The 14,451-nt window shown below is 48.5% G+C and overlaps 1 pseudogene; it reads right to left on the bottom strand.

Annotated features, from left to right (window-relative positions):
* Positions 1-13,138, bottom strand: part of LOC122444308 — a 34,234-nt pseudogene extending 21,096 nt beyond the window's left edge.
* Between the last annotated feature and the right edge of the window lie 1,313 nt (positions 13,139-14,451).

Here is a 14,451-nt window from a genome sequence, read left to right as displayed (position 1 = left end):
CAAGCTGGCACAGGCTGAGGCCCCCAGAGGCCGACCAGGCGCAGCAGCCTGGTGGTGGGGCTGACGTTTCCTGCCGGCTGGCATCAGTCTTTCCAGTGACGGGGTGTCACTTAAACTCACTCCATCTCCAAGACACATATTAGAAGCTGTGCGACTCCAGATACCAGGAACAAAGAAACAAATTGGGAACATCGTGTGCAAAAAAGATTTTAATCAAGATTAAACCGGCTCCGTGCGTAGATTCTGCCACTCTCCTTATTGTGATCCTGACAGTGATGCGGGGCGAGCAGGCAAAGGCTGATCCCGCGGCGGCTCACACTCCTGGCTCTGACACCCCGTGTGGCCCGAGTGGCAGCCGACAACAGACAGACGGGCCTCCAGGGGCACGCAGCCTCCCAGCTCCAGTCTGAGGGTTCTCCGGCCAGAACCGAGAAGCTGCGTCTCACCATGCTCTCCGCAAGTCCCCTCCTCCTCCTGTTTTCACTTTTTATTATGGGGACCTTTAAACATGTATGAAAGTAGACAGAATCGTATCATAAGAGCCCCTATGTACCCAGAGTCCAGCTTCAACAGTTACCGATACGCCAAGCTTGTTTCATCTCCACCCTCACTCACACCCCTCCAATGTATTTTGAATCAAGTCTCAGACATCCTATTATCTCATCTACAGAAAGGTTAGTACATACGGCTGAGATAACTTTTATTTTTTCTGAGGAGCTTGTGGCTCAGTGGTAAAGAATCTGCCTGGAATGCAGGAGACCTGGGTTCAGTCCTTGGGTCAGGAAGGTCCCTTGGAGAAGGGAGTGGCTACCCACTCTCCAGTATCCTTGCCTGGGAAAATCCATGGATTGAGGACCTGGTGGGCTACAGACCATGGGGTTGCCAAGAGTTGGACACACCTGAAGCGACTAACAGTTTGGCTTCACTTTCACAGTATCATTATTGTGCCTAAAAACAAGCAATGGTTTCTGAGTGTTTCTAATGAGAGTCAAGGGTGAGGACCCCAGTCCAATTGGGAAATCACTTCCTCTGGTGACAGGAGCCAGGTCTGACATGTTGGAGGAAGCTTGGCATTTTTTTTTTTTAGAAAGCTGGCAGGAACTCAACTTTTAAAACTCCACACTCAGAAGAGGAAGCAGCACAAAGTTAGGCTGACAACTTGCCTTGCTCAAGGATCCCTAACTATTAGGTTCAGGAATCTTGTCATCTTGTAGTTGAAGCTTTCTAGTTATTTTTCAGACAAATTTTCTATCTTAACCTAAAGGGCAGCCGCTGTTGGGTTCCCTAGAGAATAGTCTCTTGGGGGCTTCTGGTCTGATGTCACTCTGCAGGCTCCCTGACACTACCCTAGGTTTCAAGTGTCCAGTCAGAAAGCTGAGATTTCGTTTGTGACTCTGCCATTTAAAGGGCTGAGCAGTTTCCTTGTGTGAGCTGTAAGGATGGCAGCGTTGCCCCGATCAGCTGGCACTGGTGTTTGCTGGAAGTGATGACAGGTGCTGTGACTGGTGAGCGGGCTGGGAGAGTGCTCCCCCATCTGGCAGTGCTCACAGCCACCCTGGAGCCGACCAGGCAGCTTTCCAGGCCCCACCTCCTTGCCCAGGTCTCCGGTCACGGCTTCTTCCAGGGGCTGAGTGGGAGTCAGCTGGGCTTCCCTGACCCCCACAGCCCCCAGGGCTGGTGGGCAAAACAGACTCTTGCTTCACGTCCCCCCACCCCCTTCCTGGAACTCTCTACAGAGGGTGGTGTGGGTCTCCCTGGCTGACTATCTTCTGAGCTGATGAAAAGTGTCCTTGCTCACACCTCCAGTCCCCTCAGGAGTAAGACTGCTTTGGCCTTGGCTCACCAGATGTTCCTGGATTCCAGTGTGGACAGGGAAAGAGGAGAGGGCGCTCTGCTGGTGAAGGAGGCTGCACGAGGGGGCAGCGAGTCGCCAGAGTCTTCTCTCGCCATCTCTCCTCAGAGGCGAATGCTGCTTTGTGGTGGAGGCGCCCAGCAAGATGGGCTCATCCGCGTGGCAGCCAGTGCAGTGGGGCCAAAGTCTCAGAGGCTCCCAGCTAACAGAGCCGCCTCCGCTCAGCAGGGACCAGAGTGTGTGCAGAGCCTTGGAGAATGGCCAAGGGAGGCGCTGGTGACTTGAAGGCTAGGGATAGAGGTCACTTCTCTGCCTCCTTTTAGATGCTTGGGGAGACCAAGGTGTGTCCCCAGAGGGTCTTGTGTGTTCAGGAGCTACAGCTTCATGGCTGCATGGACATTCTACCCCTAGAGCCAGGAAAACCCCCTTCGTCCATGAACCCTGGGCTTCCGAGGTGGTTGATGAGAGCCTGCTGGCCCAGCTCTGGCTCTGCCTGTCTGGTGGGTCTGAGTTGTAACTTTGAGGGTTTGTCAAAGTGGGGTGTGGGGCAGGGGTGGGAGCCTTGGTTGTGGAGTCAGGAGACCCCGGATTCCATTTTCTGCCAGTGGTGGGGCCTGGGTCAGGTGGTACAGCCATATTGGAGGAAAGCTTGGTGACAGCTCTAGAAATCACAGATATACATATCCTTTGACCCAGCAATTCCTCTTGTGAAAAAGGGACATACATGCAAGAAGGTTCATTGTGGTGCATTTGTGCTAGCAGGAGACTGGCGGGAAACCCCCACCTTGGGCAAGTTAAATGACCTGTGGTTACTCCATACAATAGACTTTCGAAAAGAATATGCATTTGCTGCTACAGAATGGCCTTCAGTGACATTGTTGAGTGAAAAAGACAAGGTTGAGCAGAGTGTATAGCAAGCTGTGCTGAGCTTAGCTGCTTTATCCACCAGGCCCTTCTGTCTGTGGGGACCCTCCCAGGCAAGAACACTGGAGTGGGTTTGCCATGCCTTCCTCCAGGGGATCTTCACAACCCAGGGATCGAACGCAGGTCTCCCACATTGCAGGTGTATTCTTTATCATCTGAACCACCAGGGAAGCCCATGAATACTGGAGTGGGTAGCCTAACCCTTCTCCAGGGGATCTTCCCAACCCAGGAAATAAATCAGGGTCTCCTGCATTGCAGGCAGATTTTTTACCAGCTGAGCTACCAGGGAAGCCCTGTATAGCATGCTACCTTTTGTGTTTTTTAAAAATAATTCTTTTTAGAGGCATAGAATATTTGTGGACAAGTTGCAAGAAACTAGAAAGTAAGGTTGTCCCTGTGGTGGTGACCTGGAGGGACAGTGGTGGTGGGGAGATTGGTTTTTACTGTGAACTCCTTTATAAGATTTGAGTTTTGTACCATGTGTATGCTTTTAATATAAACACCCGTGCTTAACATCTTTGGCATTTCTCTGGCATCTATTGGCTGGCTGTGTGGCTCTGGGCAAGTCACTTACCTGCTCTGAGCCCTATCTGTAAAATCAGATAAAAGTCACATTGAGAGGGAATTCCCTGTTGTTGGGACTCTGAGCTTTCACTGAGGAGGGCCCAGTTTCGATCCCTGGTCAGGGACCTAGGATCCTGTAAGCCACACCGCGGTGTGGCCAAAAATAAAATATTCAATAAAATAGTTACAGAACTGATGGATGAGAAGAGCCTGTGCAGGGTGTAGACTATCGGGTATTCCGTGAGAGGAGCTTCTGGGGTTGTTTATATTTAAGTTCTTACCATCCAGATGCCAGGGCAGGAGGAGCAAGCCAGGCTAGGACAGACGTAATGGGGAAGGCTGTGAGCATCTCAGAGCCAGCATGGCCTCTTTCTCATTTCTTCGCTGCGCTTCCACGCAGCCCGGAAACGTGAGCTTATTTGCGCTGTGCCGTTCCCCAGCCGCCTCCCTGAGCACACGTGCGGGCAGCTGAGCCCAGACTGTCCACCAGAGGGCGTCCGCTGCCGCGCTGCCTCCTCTCGTTTCTGGAGCCGCCAGAATGTGATGGGAGGTTTGCCAGGGAAAAGGTTTAAGGTGGCTTTTGCTTCCTTGTTAAGTCCACCGAATACACTGCTTATTGGTTTCAGTTAAGCCTGGGGGATGCTAGTCACCAACGTGCAGCTAGGAGTAACATCCCTGGGGATGTGTGTGTGTGTGTGCGCACGCATGGGCTTGCAAGGTGTGTGTGCGTGTGCATATGTGTGCAGAACGCTGGGCTGTGAGCTCCAGGTCGTTTAGCATCTGCCTGTAGAGTGACTCTGACCTGAAATGACTGAGCCTCCCCAGACTCTATGGCCCGAATAGTCAGAACGCCTTACATCCCAAACGTCACCATCCCAACCTGGACCGAATTCTCCCTCACTTCTCACCTCCCTGTGGCTTTGTCAACAACCTCTGCCTAGACAGGAGAAGGAAGGAAGCACCAAGAGAATCCTACATCCCAGTTCGTCATGCTCCAAATGCTCTTCTCTTTGCACGATGATGTCCCCCAGCCTTTGCAGGCCGGGGGCTCTTAACAGGCTGTATCTGAACCCTCTGACTCCACCTGCTTGCTCACAGCAGACAGGCGGGCTACAGGACATTTACTTTCAGCAGCCCCTAGGTGGCAACATCATGGGCACGTCCCGCTCCTGAGGTTAGATTGTGTCTAAGCCTTCAGCCATGGTTTGTAGATTCCAAAGGGAAAGAAGAGATGGTCAGTCCATAGGATGCTGGGGTTGGTGGGTGCTTCTAGCCTGGGGAGAGTGCTGAGAATGGCCCCGAGTCCTTACTTTATAGCTTATGACTCTTGTCATTGACTGGTGAGGTGTGGACTAGACTGTATTTGGGGTTTGTAACGATGATGATGTTAACCACTAACCCTCAATAGTGCAACCTTGGTGACAGGCACTGTTCCAGGTGCTTTGCACACATCAACTCAGCTGGTCATCTGAAGAGAGGACTAACTATCTCATTGGGCATTTAGTACTCCACTGGGTATCACTCCTATTTTACAGATGGAGAAACTAAAGCATAAAGGAAGAGTAATTTACCCAAGGACACACCCAAGGGGGTGCTAGTGATAAAGAGCTGCGTGGCAATGCAGGAGATATAAGAGACACAGGTTTGATCCCTGGGTCGGGAAGATCCCCTGGAGGAGGGCATGGCAACCCACTCCAGTATTTTTGCCTCGAGAATCCCATGGACAGAGACAGTCTGATAGGCTACCATCCATAGCGTCACAGAGTTGCACATGGCTGAGTGACTTAGCATGCATGCATAGAGCTGGTAGGAGGATTAACTGGGAACTGAACTCAAAATTGGGCTTTAAAGACCCAGGAGTTTGAAGCCAGCCTGTTCAGTTTTGTAGCACTTTCTTCAAGGTACCCAGAAGGGGAGAAATCCCATTGTCCAGCTGGGAGAAGCAAGATTCAGAAATGGGCACAGAGTTTCTCAGAGTCCCAGTCAAGGAACATCCCCTTCAGAATAAATATGAAAAGGAAAGCATCTTGAAAATGTGCCTGAGTTGGGGTTTGGGGCACACCAGGGTAACTGGTGGCCTTTACCTGCTCAGGAGCCGGGGTCCTGTGGGCAGTCTCTCTGAAGGGGCACCCAGCTCGCAGTAGCAGCGGCCTCTCCCACGCCTCTGGGCGCTGTAGGCTGGGAGGGGAAGGAGGAAGCCAGTCCCTCTGGGTTGCAGGGAAGGGCAGGGCTGAAGCCTCTTCATTCCCGGCACATCCAGTGAAGTGGGTGGGAGGCTGCTGCAGGCACTTCTGCTCACTCGCACCTGTTCACTTTTATTTTATTTTTTGAGCCAGTCCCTCAGATGCTCAGGTTTGCTAGCTCCCTGCTGGTTCCCCATTGAACATAGCCTTTGAATGGGAGACTGAGTCAGAGCTGCCTCAAACGTGCCTGGAAGGTGAGAACCGCAGCCCATAAAAGCACTCTTTATAGCACTAAATTCCTCTGTTTCAGACTCTTTGAACCTGGAGTGATCCACAGGTTGCAGCCCAGCTGGAGATGTATGATAAAAGAAACTGGTCTGCTTGGAGTCCAGTGGGAGTTGACAGAGGAGGAGAGTTTAACAAAGGGGAGGCTGGGCTTGGTGGGGCCTGGTGACTCCACGATGGGCCACAGGTAGGGCAGGAGGTCATCTGGCCGCCCGGGACAGCTGCTGGTCCCAGGACACCACTTCTAACTCCTCCAGACTCTGAGAGCTCCGAGAGACAGTGAACCCAGGTTAAAAAAAAAAAAAAATACAACCGACTAGTGAATATAACAAAACAGAAACAAACTTACAGATATAGAAACAAACTAGTGGTTACCAGTGGGGACAGGGAAGGGTATATTGTACAACACAGGAAATTTAGCCAATTAAAAAAATTTGTTTATTTTAATTGGAAGATAATCACTTTACAATATCGTGATGATTTTTGCCATACATCAATGTGAATCAGCCACAGGTATGCACGTGTCCTCCCCATCCTGAATGCCCCTTCCACTTCTTTCCCCATCCTGTCCCCCTGGCTTGTTCCAAGGCACTGGCTCTGGGTGTGCCAATTTTTCTTATATATATAATTTTATTTATTTATTTATTTTTGGCTGTGCTGGATCTTCATTGCTGGCTTTTCTCTAGTTGTGGCGAGTGGGGGCTACTCTCTAGGTGCGGTGTGCGAGCTTCTCATTGCAGTGGTTTCTCTTGTTACAGAGCACCTGCTCTAGAGCGTGCGGGCTTCAGAAACTGTGGCTCCGGGCTCTAGAGCACAAGCTCAGTAGTTGTGGCCCACGGCATGTGGGATGTGGGATCAGCTGCTCTGTAGCATGTGGGATCTTCTCAAATCAGCCATCAAAGCTGTGTCTCCTGCATTGGCAGGAGGATTCTTTATCACTTAGCTACCAGGGAAGCCCTAGCCAATGTTTAATAAATGGAGCATAATCTTGAAAAATTCTGAATTACTATGTTGTACACCTTTAATTATATAATGTGCTTAGTTGCTTGCTTGTGTTTGACTCTTTGTGACCCCATGGACTGTAGCCTGTCAGGCTCCTCTGTCCATAGGGATTCTCCAGGCAAGAATACTGGAGTGGGCTGCCATGCCCTTCTCCAGGGGATCTTCCTGACCCAAGGATCGAACCCAGGTCTCCCACATTGCAGGCAGATTCTTTACCATCTGAGCTACCAGGGAAGCCCAAATTATATAATTATATAATATTGTACAAAATTATATAATATTTATATAATGTATATTTGTATAATATTACATAGTTTATATAATGTATACAATTATATAACATCATACAAAATTATATAAAATATACAAAATTATGTAATATTGTACATCATTTATACTTCAGTAAAAAAATAAAATTCTCCAACAGTTGGGAATTGGCCAGACAGGGACCCCAGGACCTTACCCACCTAGGTGATGGTGCCGCCCAGCTGCCTTGAAGTCAGATGTGGCCACGTGACTCGCTTCTGTGGATGAAGTATGAACTGCAGTGATACTTCTGGTGGAAGCCCCATCCTTCTTTTCCACTGTCATGGCAATCATCGACACCCCGGGAGGTGGCCGTTGTGCCAGCCTCAGCTCCAGAGAGAGCTGTGTGGATTGGGGGCCCCAGCTGAGCTGGGATAGATGTACACCACAGTGAGAAATAAGTCTTTGTGGTTTTAAGCCACTGAAATTTTGGGGGTGCCTGTTAATGCAGCATAATCTAACTTATGCTGACAGGTATGTGGATAATCAGATTGCTGAGTCCTGGCTGATGGATCCCTCGGCTAATATGTTATGTATCCAGGCAACAACATTCGTTAACCTAATTAAAGTTCACATAATTTCCAAAATTGAGTCTTTGGGGTAGGTATTGCAAGCACTGTTGCAAGTTAGTGGGGGGAGAAATTTGGGAAGTGGCCATGAGCCTACTTAAACACCACTGCTTGTTCTGCCCAGCTTAGAGGATTCCTGTAGGTAGGTCCCAAGGACTGACGAGTCAGGCACTTAGTTCTCTAATGTGTCAGTGGAACACCCGCCTTTTACCGTCATCTATCAAAGAAACAGAAGCATGGTCACAGACCACTTTGGTACAAGAGGAGAAGCTGGTCCCTTTAATGCGTGGGTCTCACTCCTGGCTGCACATTAGAATCACCAGGAAGCTTAACATCCCCACACCCAGGCTGTTCCCCAGACAAGTCAGCGTCTCTGCAGGTGGGCTTGGCGGCAGCAGCTTGTGAAGCTCCCCAGGTAATCCGTGTGCCTGGAAAAGCACCACAGCCATAACATCTCCTTTTCCTCCAACAAGCGCCGTGTTTTAACCAATGTTTGAGGCAGTCATTTTGTAGAATTCTCCTGCTTTCCCATAGCCATGTGTCTTAGGCTGCTGCAGATGTTGGAAAGAAAATGTCTGGAGATTCAGTCTCTGAAGGGTAAGTACTCATATGGGGAGATCCTGGAGCCCAATAGTCCCCTCCTAGGAGGATCTGAGCGTAGACAGACCTGGGCTCGCCCCCCTGCCCCATAACAGTTCTGTGACTTTGGACAAGTTGCTTGACATCTCTGAGCCTGCATCTGCAGTGTGGGAATAATCTAATGCCAGCCTTATTGGCTTAGCACAATAGTCTCTGCATAACTACTAGCTAAATTACTATTTCTCCCAGGTGACTTGTCTTGAATGACGAGGAAGGTCCAGTTGTACAAGTTCCACCTGCTGCCCTTACCTGCAGCACTCCTTCAGCGGTGAACGGAACCTCAACTCTCCAGTGACCCCAGGCAGAAACTGGGGAGGCATTCTGGACTCTTCAGTCTCTCCCTCAATCCCCACATCCAGTTCATCATTAACCATGATATCCTGCCTCCTAAGGACCTCACAGATCCATCCTGTTCTCCCCATCCATCCTGCAACTTCCTTGACTTTGAGCATTATCTGAATTATGCAGTAGCCCCTAGTGGGTCTCCCCAGTGCCTCTCCTCAAATCCCTTTCCCAAAATGTAGTCAGAATGATCTTTCTAAGCTATAAATCTCCTTATTAGATATTAAAGCAAAATTTTCAGTTGTAATAATTAAAACAGTGGGGGTGCTGGTGGATGAATAGACAACACATCAACGGAGAGAAAAATAGGAAGTCCAGAAATAGATCTACATACATAGAGGAAGTTGGTATATTACAAAAGTGGCACTTCAAATCAGTGGAGAAAAGACAGATTATTCAATAAACACCATAGGCACAAGTGGGTGGCCATCTTTGCATAGAAATAAAATTGGATCCATACCTCATACTTTACACAAGGAATGGTTCACAGATATAAACATAAAAAGGTAAATCCATAAAATTCCTAGAGGAAAACATCGTATAACTCAAAGCAGAAAGGGCCTTTTAAAATAGGATTCAAATTCCAGAAGCCAAAAAAGAAAAGATCAAGAAGTTCAACTGCATTTAAAAAACTCTCTATGGAAATAATCACCATAGGCAAAATCACGCTGCTGCTGCTGCTAAGTCGCTTCAGTCGTGTCTGACTCTGTGCGACCCCATAGACGGCAGCCCACCAGGCTCCTCCATCCATGGGATTTTCCAGGCAAGAACACTGGAGTGGGCTGCCATTGCCTTCTCCGAGGCAAAATCATAAGTCTGGGTAAAAGATTTTAATGCGTATCACAAATAAAAGGTAAATTTCACAATATACAATGAGCTTCTACCAATGATTAGAAAAAGACCAACAACTTGATAATAAAATGGACAAATACATGGACAAATATTTCAAAGGAAATTACGAGTGACTATTAAGCATATAGTTTTTCCAGGAGTCATGTACGGATGTGAGAGTTGGACCATTAAGAAGGCTGAGTGCCAAAGAACTGATGCTTTTGAATTGTGCTAGAGAAGACTCTTGAGAGTCCCTTGGACTGCAAGATCAAACCAATCAATCCTAAAGGAAATCAGCCGTGAAGATTTATTGAGGAACCGTTGCTGAAGTGGGAGCTCCAATATTTTGGCCATGTGATGCAAAGAGCCAATTCACTGGAAAAGGTCCTGATTCTGGGAAAGCTTGATGACAAAAGGAAAAGGGGTGGCAGAGGATGAGATAGTTAGGTAGCATCACTGACTCAATGGGCATGAATTTGAGCAAACTCCGGGAGACAGTGGAGGACGGGGAGCCTGGAGTCCTGCAATCCATGGGGTGGCAAAGAGTTGGACACAACTTAGCAACTGAACAACAAAATTAAGCATATAAAACTACGGTCAACCTCAAATAAGTGAAGTGCAAATGAAAAGGACATATGTTATTTTTCACATATTAGATTGGAAAACATTTTTAAAATTGGTGACATAGGAATTGCTGAGTGTGTGTATGTGCTAGGTCGCTCAGTCGTGTCTGACTCTTTGCAACCCTCTGGAGTATCGTCTGCCAGGCTCCTCTGTCCATGGGATTTCCCAGGCAAGAATACTGGAGTGGGCTGCCATGTCCTCCTCCAGAGGAATTGATGAGACGGTAAGAAATCAAGCACTGTCATCCATCGTTGCCAGACACATAAATCAATGGAAGGGAACCTGGGAAACTAGCCAAATGACAAATGTTAATAACTGTGATGGTTATCAACTTTGCAAGGCTCTAGTACCAGTTATTTAATCAAACACTAATCTAGGTGTTGCTGTGAAGGTATTTGGTAGATGTGGTTAACACTACAGTCAGGTGACATCAAGTAAAGGAGAGAGCCCTTGATGATGTAGGTGGGCCTCATCCAATCAGTTAAAGGTGTTAAGAGCAAAACCCGAAGTTTCTAGGAGAAGGAGAAATTCTGCCTCAAGACTGAAGCACCAGTTTCTGCCTGAGGTTCCAGCTTGCTGGCCTTCACTACCAATTTCAGACTTACCAGCCCCCGAGAATGAGTAATGTCTTAAAACAACCCCCTCACTATATATCTATTTAGTATGTGTATATCTGTCTGTCTTTCTTCTCGGTGTTTCTCTAGAGAACACTGGTATAATCTAACAATTTCACTTTTCTATTTGTGGGAACTTGCACCTACGTCAAGCGACCCAGGAACAATGCATTTCATCACAGCAGTGTCTGTAACAGGAGGAACGAAGGCAGGCCGAGGGCCCGTCAGCACAGCGCTGGTGGACAAGTCGGCCCACAGCGTGGAGCCCTAGGTAGCCACCAGGGGTGAGGCAATGGCCGAGTAGTTTCCAAACCTGATTTAAGTGAAAAAAGAAAAGCAGCGCACAATGACAGCGTGTCTTTGTGTGCTTTTCTTCCTAAAAATCGAGAAACTAGACTAGTGTTTGTAAACGTGTGAAGTATCTCTTGGTGGCTACAGAAGAAACTTAACTCCGAATGCCTCTGGCGGTGGGTGCTGAGTGCCTGGGGCAGGAGAAGACATTTCATTGATGTTCTTTGTTCTGCGAAACATAACCCCTCATATAGATCGTATTGCTTGCAGGCAAGGGCGACGGGGAAGGTGGAGCCCACGCTTTTCACAGTGGTTGACAAGGCTGTGATCCTCTGGTTCCAAACCCGCTCCCAGCCCCTAAACCCACCACTCCCTGTCCTCCATTCCAGTTGTCTGTTCCCGTGGTTCCTCTGACTCACACCGCTCTCTCTTGCCCCCAAGTCAGGAATGCCTCCAGGCTCTCAGAACTGCTTTTCCTCTCTTCAGAAGAAGCTGGCTGGTGTTTGACTTCCTTCACTGGGAGGAGAGCTGCAGGCTTTACTTCTACACTGCCCTCTCGTGGACACCTTGACCTCTGGGCTCGTGTCATTCAGGCTACGAGAACGAAAAGAACCCCAGGGGGCCTGCGGGGCACCTCAGGTTTTCTCTGGTTGGCCTGGGTAGATAACTCCCTAGAGGACTTTCCTACCAGATCCACAAGAGGCTTGGTGCAAGTCCCCTGCACAGTATCTGCTGTTTATAGTCATGCATGTGGTCAGCACCCAGTCAGCAGGAAATCCTGTTGTATGAGGAAGACAGCAAACCTGGGGCCTGTCGCCTGAAGCTTTTCTGGAGAAGGGGTTGGATATGAACACTTTAGAAGTGCCTCTGGATAAATGCAGTGACTGAAAGTGAACAAGGGCTCGGACGGTGTCTCAGGAGAGCAAAGTGGAGATGAAGTCATCTGGACCTCAAAGCAAAGAACGGGAGAAAGCACGCAGGGTGTGTTTTCTCTGCCCGGTTTGGATATATGCATTTGGTAATGGAGGGAAGGAAATGATGTCAACATATGCATTTCATCCCTCAATAATTTCTCAAAGACACAATTTGCTGTCTTTGGACATATTCCATCTTGGATGAGTAATAGGGTCATAGGTCCATGTCAAAAGGGACTCAGTCAGGTATAGGTACTAGAAATCTATGTTCAGCTTTTTCCCAGTGAGCAGATCTGGGATAAACTTAACAGAAAGCAAAGTGGAGAGGTTCAACTGGACAGGTTTGATCTTGGGGTTTGGAGGTTCATCTGACTTCACTCCTGAGCCTGCTAGAATTTTATGGCATGGAAAACTGCAACTATCTCAAGGATGCTGGCACAAACAGGGACACCCAGTTCCGGCTGTGGTCCCCACAGGGAGGTTTAATTGGAACCTCTCGGCTGTCTTGAGTTCCAATAGTTCTGGTGGGATCATTTCACTCATCAAAACTCCGATTTTGTTTCTCCTGGATTGGTCTTAAAAACATAAAACCTCAAAAAGCTGTGGAACACACTATTTAAAAACATGCGCTCTGAGTCAAACGTAAACACAAAGCTGTCTTTTTATAAAGTCTGAGCTTTATAACTGTGCCAAAATGTTTCTCTGTCGGTTTTAAAAATTGAAGTAGAAACCACTGAAGAGTGAAAAATATTCCACGGAGGAAATTCTCAGACATCAAACGGCCAGGTTTATATCACAAAGAAGTCACTGTCTATGCACAAGGTCCCCTTGGGCAAGGCTGGTGGGCTGACACCCAGGAGGACAAGGAAGATCATGCGCTCCAGCGGAGCCCCTCGGTCATAATGATGTTGTGCTGACATTTGTCAAACTTTCCAACTTCCCAGGCACCCACATTTCCTACTTCATGTACCTGTGATCCTAATGGGTAGACAGATCCCTCCACCCACCACACACAGAGAAGCTACCCTCCATTCTCTATCCACCTGGGCCAGGAACCAAGAGTGGGAAACGTGAAGACCACGCTCAGGGTTACCATAGAAACAGTGCTCTTTCAGGTGACCCATTTCCAAACAGTTTCAGCGGGTTCTAACCTCCCACCGCCGGTCCCATTACCTTCTGGATCCTCCTCTTCCAACATGTCGCCTTTCTCAACAACTGTGAACAAAAGCACTGGCCATTCTTGAGTCAACATCCAGGCATCCCACAGACCTGATGGTCACTCCTCTGCCATGCCGTAGGCATAGTTAGCACTGGGGAGAGGAGATGCTGACCTCAGGAATTCTACCATCTCATCCTGAGGGCAATCTCCCAGATTGATTTTGCAGGCTGGCCCCAGAACTTAGGGAGAGGAACAGGACTACTTTTTAGCAAATTGACAGAATAATTTTGTCCTTTGAATCTAGAGCGAGATGGAGGTGGGGGGTGGTTGTAATTTTTTTATTTTTCTCAAATTTTGAAAAAGAACTGGACTCTGGGTTGGAAATAAACAGCCACCTCCAACAACTAAAATTCACAGGTGGTTTGAGAAACACTGAACTAGGCCATCCTAGAGTGGTAAAGTGAAGATCCAGAAGCAGAGATGCCCAGGGGAAGGGTTGTTTTCAAATTTTGTGAGGTGTGAGTGGAAGATAGAAAATGCGCGTGGAAGGGTGTCTGTGAGATGGGTGCCCAGCTTCCACGTGGCAGTGTGGCAGCTGGGAAGGGGGCCTGGACAGACTGTGGGGGGCCACACTGTGCGGCTGGCAGGGCGGGGAGGGGTGGATCACGCGGACCAGTCAGTTTTCCAGAGAAGGATTAGGTTCTGGTTATAGGTGAGCTTCTCCATACCCCCAGGCCCTCCCCTCAGCCTCTGGGGACAAGAGGTCTCGGGCTGACCAGGAGTCAGGGCACAGACAGATGCAGTGTCTGTCCAGGGGCCCAGACCAAGGTCCTTTGACAGAAGCCTGGATCCCTCCTGCACTCCCCTGGCTGCATGGGGAGTGTGAGCGGATTGTGCCTATCTGTGCTCCTTCTGGATTCCTGGCTCAGACCCACTGCAGCCTCTTCCAAGCCAGCCCCCTATTTAATAAATACCCCTTTAATAAATGCAATTAAATCTCTTCTTGGGAGGGGCTGTTAGGGGAGTCCTGAAAACTTTACTATTTAAGTAACCTTTTCTCCAGGATTCCCTTACAAAGATCATTGACAAAGAGCTACAGCTTTGCCGATGAAAACTGCTAACCCACCCGTTTGCATACTGTGCGGAGCCGTTTATGGTTCCTCTAATCTCACAACTCTCTCGTCTCCCTTCATTCCACGTATTTCACAAGTGAGGCTCAGCTTTTCTCTTGTACACTATCCTTTCCCCTTCAGAGTACCGAGTCACACACTGATAATACAGCTCATTTGGGTTATGGGAATTTAACTTTGGGAGGAATTTCATTTAACGTCTCAGCTACAAGGCATTTCTCA

The sequence above is a fragment of the Cervus canadensis genome, chromosome 6 (assembly GCF_019320065.1).
Source record: "Cervus canadensis isolate Bull #8, Minnesota chromosome 6, ASM1932006v1, whole genome shotgun sequence".
In the NCBI taxonomy this organism is placed as follows: Eukaryota; Metazoa; Chordata; class Mammalia; order Artiodactyla; family Cervidae; genus Cervus; species Cervus canadensis.
Note: the sequence above shows the minus strand (reverse complement) of the source record. Positions and strands in the feature narration are given on the sequence as shown.